This window comes from Parasteatoda tepidariorum, chromosome 9, assembly GCF_043381705.1.
Source record: "Parasteatoda tepidariorum isolate YZ-2023 chromosome 9, CAS_Ptep_4.0, whole genome shotgun sequence".
Taxonomy (NCBI): Eukaryota; Metazoa; Arthropoda; class Arachnida; order Araneae; family Theridiidae; genus Parasteatoda; species Parasteatoda tepidariorum.
In genome coordinates, this window is record NC_092212.1 from 36,643,822 (window position 1) to 36,656,192 (window position 12,371).

Sequence of the window (12,371 nt, forward strand, 5' to 3'; positions counted from 1 at the left end):
TCGTTGGGTCTCATTAGTAAAGATTTTTCTTAGAGGAAGAGCTTAGTGAATGAAGCAGGAAAGTGACATTTTCACGATATTTATTACTAAGGGAAGATTCAATTTACTTCCATTTTAATTTTAACAGAACTAGTCAGCATTAGTTTTGAATATGCTTGAATTTTTTTTTTAATTTCAAATTATATTATACTAAAATTACAATAAAATGGTCCGGATAGCACTTTTTTCTTCTAACCCTGATTACAGCGATTTGAAAATGTCACTTATCCACTTTATACACTCAGCTCTTCATACTATAGATAATTAACACTAGGTTTACGAGACGCTTCATTTTGACGCATTTCGAGTTTTGCAAGGAAAGTTGCAAAATCCGCTTGAAATTTTATTTTATCTCTTGTAATGACTTTTAACCGTTGATCAAGGTAAATATATATTGAAGTCAATCTTCTTCAAAAGCGTTGAAATATTGAAATTCTCTCTGTTGTATACCTATCTCTACAGATATGCGTCAAATTGACGCGATCGTAATTTAGACAAAATTTTGAGTAAACATGCAAGCATCACATCCATAATAAATAGAAATGTACCAATAATACTTCGATCCGTTATCCGATATCGTTATCTCAAATGAAACAAGCGATAAACAACTGTTGCCGATAAGCAATAATAGAAAGAATGAACGCCGAATGTCAATTGATGTCAGACTTTGAAGGCTTCAGTTACTTAGTTTGTGGGGAAGTTTTAATCTTAGACTATGTTAACCTTCATCTATCATGAGGTACCTTTTGATAGATGAAGGTTAACATAGTCTAAGATTAAAACTTCCCCACATTGGTGACCTACGGACGTGATAAGAAATTGTCAATATTGATGGATGAATCCACATTAAACAGTTGATATGCTAAAAAAAAAAAAATCCGGTGAAGTAAATAAAGTCTCCCGGTTAATAAATAATAATGAGCGAAATGCTAGAAAAAAAATAATAATAGCGAAAAGCTATAAAAAAATGATGGGAAAAAATAGCGAAAAAGCTATAAAAAAAAATAACGAGCGAAATGCTTGGAAAAAAAAAAATATATATATATAATGAGCAAAAATTGAAGTTAATAAATAAAACAGCATTAATCAACTACTGGTATCTGTTCATCGAATTCTATCACAGATAAAATTCTGGAAGGGGAGTAATGTGGTGTAACTACCACTATAAATAATAAATACCAATTCACTAGTATATAAGACATGTTAACTTGATTCTATCATGGGGTACCTTTTGATAGATGAAGGTTGACATAGTCGATAATTTATTCCCCCACAAGTTCGAGTATTGAAAAATAAAATACTAGAATATTTCATAAATATATATTTCTCATATTTCCATTTTTTTCTTTCTTATGGTACATAATACCAACTGCTCAAGGCACACCAAAGTAATTAAAAAAAACTGTAAATAACTACTAAGTAAATGTATCAAATATAAAGTGGTGAATTATATAAGCCTGCGAATTATTTAGAAATAGTGGTGGATAAAAATCTATTAAATTGAATTTATTAAATCAAGAATCACAATTGATAAACTACCACTTTAAAATATATATTTGCTGTCGCACGTTAGCACCTCTGCTAGTGCCGTTATATGTATTCGTACATGCGTCAAATTGACGCGTGTTTGTAGAGATAGGTATATAAGAAACGTCCGTGAAACTAGTGTTAAAGACCTTTCTTAGTAAAATTTTGTGCGCAGCAGAGATCTATTTTTGGCTTAAATCCAACGAGATTCCAACTACTACGGATTCTCACTAATTTCAGTAAATCTATTTCCTTGTGGTGACAAAGATATTGTATTTTTCAATAAATTAAAATTCAGATAATTTCGTCTACCTCAAAACTAAAGTAATTTTAACAGATACATATGAGATCATATAAACAAATGCTTAGGATTTTTTTTTTCAAAAAAAAAAAGAAAATCTGTTTATTTTAAAATTTTGCTTTAATTCAATTACAGTGTGACCACAGTCTGGAAAAATTTAAAAACTAGTGATAGCTATTTTATATGGTTACCGTTAATTCTAAAGTCTTTAATTCCTCGTCAATTTTAAGAATTCAGTTGTTCCATAGATATTAATTATCATTTCGTTGTTAGCAATTAGTTAAAAAATTTAGTTTCCTCGATCTTTTTCTACCAGCTTTTAAATAATTCCGGAAATATAATGAATTTACCATTTGCTGACACGAAGCCCTAATATCTTACTAAACGTTGCTATTCCACGAGGTGGTTGAAAATTATTATTTTGTAACCAAACTTAATGATATTGTTACTTCGAGAAAGTAAGCACATAAGACTTTTAATTAATCTCTTCTCTCTACTTGCCGCACTTCCATTTGTATGGAATTTTTTTAATGAAATATAACGATTCTAATAAAAGTTAACATATCTGATTTAGAATAAAAAATCTAACACTAAAAATTTATTTTTTAAACTGGTAGGTTATAAAATGATTTTCTTTTTTTAACAGACAGGCATTGCTTCACCATAATACATCAGGATTACCATGATCAGGAAAATCTTTTTAAGTTGTAGCAAAACTAGAAAACCATATTGCTTTAATTTCTTAAAAAATTTTATTTTTAAATCAATTGAAAATCTATCAAAAGTCTTTTGATTAATTTGTAATTTTCAAGTGCAAGCTGAATTCAAATAGTTTTTAATTAGTAACCTCTTAATTCAACCCACCCTTTTTCGCATAAATCTTTAATGTTTTAGATCCATACCCGCCAACTTTTACGCATTTGGCGTAAAATTTTATTTCTATATTTAAAGTGGTAGAAAATATATACTATTTTTCCTTTTATAAACTTAATTTTGAAATGACTTTGATCACTACTATTTTTAAAAAACTTACGCATATATATTATTATGCGTTACTGAACACCATTCAGCTCAATTTTTTTCAATTACAACGTATTTCGTTGTTAAAATTGAAATTTTAGTTCCGTTTTAATACCACTGGGAAAAATCATAATTGAAGGAATTAAAAGTTGGCAGGCATGTAGATCTCTCCTACCATAAGTATTTTAAATAACAAAAGATAAAGGTACTAAAGTCTCGAATCTTAACTGTGGAAACAAGAATAACGCATTTCAGGGAAGGTAGCTTCCCTTCACTCTAGGGCTAACACAGTAGACCGAAGAAAAAGATTCCCTTTCCCTCGCTGACCCAAGCCAAAACTTGTCCTAAACAATGACACCAGGCTCCTACTTGAAACAGTTATACCTCGTGACCATTGTCACCGCCACGGGTCTATAGTTTGTCTACGGTTAGAACTCCATCCGCCACAAAGTCTGAGACCGTCAGCCGCTGTGGAAACAAGAATAACGCATTTCAGGGAAGGTAGCTTCCCGTCACTCTAGGGCTAACACAGTAGACCGAAGAAAAAGATTCCCTTTCCATCGCTGAACCGAGCCAAAACTTGTCCTAAACAATGACACCAGGCTCCTACTTGAAATAGTTATACCTCGTTACCACTGTCACCGCCACGGGTCTATAGTTTGTCTACGATTAGAACTCCATCCGCCACAAAGTCTGAGACCGGCAGCCGCTGTGGAAACAAGAATAACGCATTTCAGGGAAGGTAGCTTCCCTTCACTCAAGGGCTAACAAAGTAGACCGAGGAAAAAGATTCCCTTTCCATCGCTGAACCGAGCCAAAACTTGTCCTAAACAATGACACCAGGCTCCTACTTGAAACAGTTATACCTCGTTACCACTGTCACCGCCACGGGTCTATAGTTTGTCTACGATTAGAACTCCATCCGCCACAAAGTCTGAGACCGTCAGCTGCTGTGGAAACAGGAATAACGCATTTCAGGGAAGGTAGCTTCCCTTCACTCTAGGGCTAACACAGTAGACCGAAGGAAAAGATTCCCTTTCCCTCGCTGACCCGAGCCAAAACTTGTCCTAAACAATGACCCCAGACTCCTACTTGAAACAGTTATACCTCGTTACCATTGTCACCGCCACGGGTCTATAGTTTGTCTACGGTTAGAACTCCATCCGCCACAAAGTCTGAGACCGTCAGCCGCTGTGGAAACAAGAATAACGCATTTCAGGGAAGGTAGTTTCCCTTCACTCTAGGGCTAACACAGTAGACCGAAGGAAAAGATTCCCTTTCCCTCGCTGAACCGAGCCAAAACTTGTCCTAAACAATGACCCCAGGCTCCTACTTGAAACAGTTATACCTCGTTACCATTGTCACCACCACGGGTCTATAGTTTGTCTACGGTTAGAACTCCATCCGCCACAAAGTCTGAGACCGTCAGCTGCTGTGGAAACAATAATAACGCATTTCAGGGAAGGTAGCTTCCCTTCACTCTAGGGCTAACACAGTAGACCGAAGGAAAAGATTCCCTTTCCCTCGCTGACCCGAGCCAAAACTTGTCCTAAACAATGACCCCAGACTCCTACTTGAAACAGTTATACCTCGTTACCATTGTCACCGCCACGGGTCTATAGTTTGTCTACGGTTAGAACTCCATCCGCCACAAAGTCTGAGAGCGTCAGCTGCTATGGAAATAAGAATAGCGCATTTCAGGGAGGGTATAGTGCATCTTTCAGGAGAACTCCTCCAGACAGCCGTCTCGCGTCATGGCGGGTTCTATGGTTACGAGGAAAAGACGCTTCGATTAGGGGTGTGGGGTGAATAGTTTTATCTTAATCTTGGCATAGGTCGTCGTGAGTAAACCAGTCGACACTTTCTCTCCTCCATTTCACCCCCATTAGAAATGTGCACTTTCCTGTTACCATAGTAGCAGACAGTCCCAGACTTTTAATCTGGAGGAGTTCTCCACAAAGCCGCACTATAGCTTTTCTCCATTCCAACACAATAGACTAGAGAAAAAGATTACCTTTCTCTAACCGACCCGAGCCAAAAATTGTTCTTAACAGTGACCCAAAGTACTTTAAATAGTTATATCTCGTTACTATAGTCACCACCACGGGTCCGTAAGGCCTAAGAGGCTCAGGCCTATGGTCCCTAAATTCCTGAAGGCCCCTAAGTGTTACAAATGTATTGTTTCAAATGTATGTTCCTTAAGAATTATCTGTTAGAAAAAAGAGTTAATAAAAATAGAAATAAGTAAAAGCCTAAATTTACTAATATATCACAATTTACATACGTTATAAATATTTAAAAACTCTTCATAATTAAACAACTTGAAAATTTGGTTAAAAATAACAAACAGATGACTCCTGACAGTTCTGTGCCTAGGGTCTCAACTTTTCTAGATTACGCCCCGCATATTAAAAGTCTATGGAAATATGATTATGCAAAATACACGCTTCAGCCACCACCTTAAAAAAAACACTGAACATTTTCTTTTAAAAAGTCATGCGCAGTAACAAAAAAGTGGAATTTCAAGCTGGAAATATTAAAATCTATAACAAACATGCTTATTTAGACATAGGGGATGGAAAAAAATGAAACACTTCTGTACTAACTGCATGGAAGCAGGAAATATTTTCGAAGTCAAAACTTTTAGCACAATTTGATAGAACATGCTTGAAGCGTTTAAAAGTGGAGTCTTCTTTAATCATGCAGAATATGTCGATACCAAAATATTTTACCAAAAGCGTAGTAGTAGGCAGGCACGGTCTTTCCATATTTTTATCCAGCCCCTGTAAGAAGATGGTAACCTTTGACTCTCTAAAAAGTGAGAGTGTTTTTGGATGCCATTTATTTTTTAAATTTCAATAATATTTCGTCACTTTTTTCACAGTTGCTGGCTAGCGGTTATGTGATAATAATGGGCCAGAATTGCGCTTTTCCAGATCACCAGAGTCAACCAATCGCAGATAGTGCACAAGATATATCGCTTGTAAGTACTTTCCGGTTAAATGTCCGTATCAGTTACATTTTAAGTTAGTAACTTAGAAAGTTAGAACTTAGTAACTTAGAAGAAGTTAGTAAATTGAATAATATTTTTCTAAGTTAGGTTGCAAGTTAGTTTATGGCTTTTGATTCACATATTCGTAATTAAAAAAAAGGCCACATTAAGAGCCAGTTATAGCATGGTCTTTCCTCCTTCAATGTTTAAAAATATTTAATATTCCAAAATGAATTAGACAAGAAAAAAGTAAATAAACATATATTGCTGAAAATTAAATAACATTAGCCTATTAATCACCGAGATTTTCATAATGGGATCGTGTCCCTTTTCAAAAAGATAAAGAATATGGGCTTATTTATTACTACAATATTTATAGTCTAACGAATAGTATGGGGCTGGTAAGAAACCCGTTTGATTACCGAAAACCATAAGATATTTTAACGAAATTGCGTCATTGTTAAAATGAAGTAAAAAGTGCTTTTATAAAGAACATTTAATGTTTAACTGAGGGAAAACTTTTTTTTTATCCTTGCCACTTCACTTTTTTTCAAACATTACGGTCGCATGATACTGGATTAAAATAAAGAAAATTTGAATTATTAATATACTAGTTAAAAACCTATTTTTTGTACGAGGGGAAAAGTAATTAATCAATAAAACGTTATTGATCAACACTATGAAATCTTGTAAAATGCCATTATCTCGTGGTCTCATGGTTATTATACTCGAAAAGTAGCTAATGTTAATTTCATTTATTAAAATTTTGAATTTTATTAGTGACCACGTTTGATATTTTTAGTCACCCATGGCCATCCTGCTACCACAGTGTTTGCAAATTACCATCTCCATTCCTCCTCACTACTCCTCATCATCGATTTATTACTACAGATGAATTGGTTAATGCCGCTTCGCGGCAGCGCACCGAGATTTATGTGATTTCTACCATTGTTTGCAAATTATTTTATAAAATTGTAGGCAATTAAAAACTAAGGTTTACAGAATTTTTAGTAATTTTGAAAGCATTTCAAATGTCTAGCGTCTCATATGAATTTTTGAATCCTTTAACCCCTTGGGGACTGGTGATTCAGAAAAGCATTCGTACAAAATCAGAATCAGGATGTAATTAAACAAAAAACGGTAACTTGGCCCTTTCGCACCGGACGGGACATGTGCTGTCCCAGTCCATGGGTGAAAGCCCTTATATAGCAAGACGGAAAAGAGAAAAACCTGGTACGTAAAACATTTCATTCCAGCATTTTTTTCGAAAAAAATGAAATACAGTGAAACTTCTCCTAAAGGCCACCTCTATTAAGGGCCAATATTTTGAGGAACGAAAATTTTCCCCATAGACATAATGTTAATTTTCCTCCTATTTGAGGGCCACATTTTCCTGACTACCTCCAATAAAGGCCATTTTCCCCCCGTCCCATGAGTCCCCCGTGCCATATTTATCAAACCAAGAAACGCTAATAGAAGTAAATAAACTGATATCCCAATCCAAGGCATTAATAAGTGATGCGATTTTAACTAATTTGTTTTATAGAGTTAAGGAATCATTAGAAACTAAAATTGTTTGCGAAAAAATTGCAAAAAGAAAACAAACTTCAATTGAAAATTTTTTTAAACATGTATAAAAACTTAAAATGTTAATAAACAGTTTTTTTCTACATAAATTTTGATTTCCTCATTTTATTTTTTGGTCACCCCCATTTAAGGGCCACCCCCCATAAGGGCCAATTTTCAATGGAAGGACATGTGGCCCTTACCGAGAGGTTTCACTGTATCTGTAACTATCAAGATTTCTTTTATAATTCTGGCATATATATAAAACTGCTTCTTTTCCAAGATAAAGTAGATATTGTTGAAAAATTTAAAAAAAGAATAAGTAAACTCCTCCACGATACTAGCTATAACTGAAATTGTTTTATTACCAGCCTTTCCTCTTTTCCGTCTCTCTTTCACCCCTGCTGATTTTTCGCCGTATTGAAAGGGTTAAATGTAGTCGTTGCTAATTTGACAGACTTACTTTGCTTTTACTTTAATTTTTGTTAGTTTAATCATATATATATAATCAGCGTTAGTTCAAAGTATAACTAAAGAGTTTTATTTTGAACAAAGTAATGGTGAATTAAATAAATCAAACAATTATAACTCCACCCACAAATAAACTGCTAGAGAATTACTTTGATTACCAGTTTTATCTATTTACCCTGGTTGATATGGTTTTATGCTGGCACGTATTTGTGACAGTCGGCGCGAAAGGTTTAAGTGTAGTGCTGTGGAAAATAACTTTAAGTAAAATTTACAAAACAAAGATTCCTTAAAAAAATAATCATTGAGAATCATATATTTAAAAATAAAGTTAACTACCATAGGAAAAAAAATTTCAAATAGTGTAAAAGTTTGCGAGTTGTTGATATTAATGCAAAAAAAATTAGCATACTATTTCTTAAGTATCACTTTAAAAGTTAAGAAGAGATGCAAACTTTTGAGTCAACAGCGATATGTAATTATTAGTGATCAAAATAGTTTATAATTAAATTTTTTTAACCAAAAAGGGAAATACTATAGTAAAATTTTACCTACCACTTCAAATATAAATAAAATCTCACTTGCGTAAAAGAGTTTCTCTAGTGTACAATTGTAACGTGAAATTGTAATTGTACCCTAAATATTATATAATTACAAAAAAACTATCAAATTGTTTAGTTAATGTAATGTTTCAGAATTAGAAAAGCAATTTCTAGAAAATATCAAATTTTATAAATAAACTCACTGTAAATATTTTTCTAGTTAGAACTGATCAAAAAAGATAATCATTTGATATTACTTTTATCATTGTTTACAAGATTTCTGGAAATACATGAAAACATCGAAAAAAATCATCTAGCAATAAACCATTTAATTGCTACTCTAGTTTTATCGGTTATCTATAATATAAGATAAGATAGAGGGTCACGTTATACTCTACAAAATAGATACATTTCAGAGTTCCCACGGTGTGGAAAATCTTTTTAAGTTGTAGAGTAAGTGATAAAATTATATATATAGCAGAGATGCCAGCTTGCTTCGCTTTGTAAAATAATATTTTCTAGTGATGAAGAAATTTAATATATTTTTAGTTCAGTTATTTTCATTTTGAGTAAGTTTTTTAAGTGAGCTTTAGTAAGTTTAAGTTTTTTTCCACCAGTACAAATCAGAAGTTCAAAGTATCATTTGAAATGCAACTTTATTGTAGACTTTAACCCTTTAACGGGCCTTCTAGTAAAGGTAAATTAAAATATTTTTGGAATTGAAACTGGCAGAAAATGACGTAGGTAACGAACAACTTAAAATCGATTCCACTGTATTAGTTAATTTATATTAAAAGGTTTTTAAAAAATTCTCCTTGTTTAGAAAATTGTTTGCTTAGCCCTTTAATGTGCCATTTATTTCTAGTAAAGGTAAATTGAAGTATTTTTTGAATTGAAATTGTTTTAAGAATAGTAATTGATATAAGAAAGAAAAAACCCCATTTAGTTTATAAAAATGCCATTTTTTTGGTGGTAAATATATTTAACATGACCTATTAAGAACTTACTGACTTTCATTTTTCCTTATTTATAAAATAAATTCCTTAAATGCTACAAACTTCAAAAGGAATTATGTATTTTATAAATTTTATACGTTTTTTAAAAGAAATGGTTACCAATTTTATTCAAACTCACTTCAAGAAAGCTGAAGTTATTGAAAAATGGAAACCGAAATTAAAAGTGGTAAAACGTGGTGGTAAGTATACTTACCACGACCTTCAAAAGGGTTAAATTTAAGACGTCTGTAACATAATGAAGTTTTCAGTAAACTAATAAAAAAACTGGTTGATAAACTTATTTTACTAGATTTTGGAAGCATTGTGTCTTATGGTGATTGACAAATGTGTACCTCGGGTTCTATGAAGCTAAATATACTGTTTTTAAATATATTATTTTGAATATAACTCAAACTGTGTATTTAACCCATTCTTGCTAAGCGCCCTTTCCTCTAAAAAGTAATAAACGGTAGCAAAAGTGTTTAATTATTATAATATTCATAATTAGATTAATATTCATACTTAGAAAGTAAGACAAAGTATTGTGCGTTTTCAAAACTGAAGCCATAAGTACTGGAAGAAACTACCAACTAACAGGGATACCGCAATTCGACTAAAAATGTAATTAGTGATAAAATTCAATTTTTTTAAAAATTTATTTAATGATTTAATCGTAACTACGACTAAGACAAACATTCTAAATTATTTATATTTAAGGCGAAATGTTATTTGCATTATCTTGCTACTTAGTCTCAGTTGCCCTAGAGCAAAATACAGATTTAGAAGTCTGGTGCCCGCTACCACGTGCAGGTACTTCACCAATTACAGATCAAACAAGCAACTTACATTATCCTCCACTAAGCCTATTACGTATTTCAAGCCAAGATCCTCTATCGACATTATCTATCCTTCTATCGACATTCGGCTACGAGCGTTATCTCAGATAAAGGAGTGGGGTTTCCTCCTCGCGGACAAGGACTTTGCGTAGGTTTCCTATAGTTCAAGATCAAGTTCTTTGCAACAACCTTTAATATTTAACTGAAAGAAATATGTCAGAAGAAGTTGGTTCTTTAAATGTTCAATGGTCGCTGAGTTTGTTCGTAGAGCCACGGGGGTCACCGGTGATAGGCGATTCAAATTAATTTAATTAAACGGTTTTACTACTAACGGAGTAACCGTATGCCTCCTACAACTGAAAGCCTCCACACGGTTTTTTATAGGTAGTCCGATCAGACCACCGTGAAGAATATCCACTTTCCGAACGAGTCATTTAATACAAAATCTAGTTAAAATAAGAAAGTGGTAGCAAATATATGTCTAAACATTTGTCTTATTCATGAATATTATTGGTTTGCCTCATTCACTTGTCAACCACTACATATTCAATTCTCAAATATATATGATACATTTCTCTCAATTACTTTTATAAAATGTTTTGGGTTCATGCGCACAACTGGCTCACTTTTTGAATAGTTTGCGCGGACTACTTATAAGAGACCGTGTGGAGGCTTTCTGAAGTAGGAGGTGATGCCTGGAGTGTCATATGACGTCCTTTGATAACCAAATGTAATTGATGATATGTTACACTTTCAAATTATGGTTATCGTTAATTTACCGTTTGTTTGCGTTACCTTTGTAGTTCTAGCCACAACTTTATGATACATTTTACGGATTTTGGGTAAAAAAAAATTTATAATTAAAATGTCAGTAAAATTTATAATTCCTATTATATTTCTAGATTTAAAAATTTTATTTAAAATTATTTTAAGGAAATGGTGTGGATGAGAATTAACCGATGGTATGTTTGAACTCTTGAAGAAAAAATAATTAAAAAAAGCATTAAAATACTTTAACATATATGCAAAGCTCCTGAAAAAGTGTTTATATTTACATCATGAAAAAAGTGAAAATCTTTGAAACTCTTCTTAACAGTGATTATGTTATTTCTTTATAGCTATGATACGCAATGAACTGTTAATTCAAAAGCTATGATGTTAAGTAATAAAGATACAAAAAAAATTATTATAATCCGTAAAATATATCGAATTATATTCAGCATGAAAAATATATATGCAGTGAAATACATACAACATTAGAATTAAAAATAAACGAGATTTTTTTTCAAACAATGATACAAATTATTTATTTCAACGTTTCATAAACAATATAATTCTGTTTCATTGAATAAAGATTCATCAAATTTTGTTCAACAAATTCTCTCACTTATATTATTGACATAATGTCCATACTTTTTAACTTCATATATGACAATGATTAAAAAAATGCGTATCAAGGGTTGTAATTTCGATACACCCTGTATATTTCTCACTTATAAAACTAAAGCGAAAATTTTTAAAAGCAACTTAAATACTTTTTCTTCACAGTGACTTCTTCGTCTGTAACTTTTAAAAAGACGCTTTTCGAAAGCAAATTAATGTTTGATACCAAAAACAGATAAATGTAAAAAACCGAACAATATCATATGAAATTGAAAATAGCTTTTTTATTTACATCAGAAAATGAATATGAAATGAAACTCGGTGTACATATGTCACTCTACGTTGTAGAGTAGATATGAATTTTAAGAGAAAATTTCAGCTTCCCTAGTCAAAATCAGTCATGTTCTTTTTTCTTATTAGTCATGACGCGCGCATAAAAACGAACTGAAATCCCAAATGTAGATATAAAGCAAATATGCAGATACAAATAAACATGATAATCTTACAATTGAAAATTATACTTCTAGACATGGCATAAAGAAGTAGAATATGCAGCATAAAAAAACAAACACTAGACTTAGTCAGACAATGGTCAAAATATTATTTATTTTGTAACTTTCATAATATTGAAATATAAATAATAAAAAAGCAATTGTTTACGCCAACAGTCGAATAGACAGAAATAAAAAAAATAAAAAAACA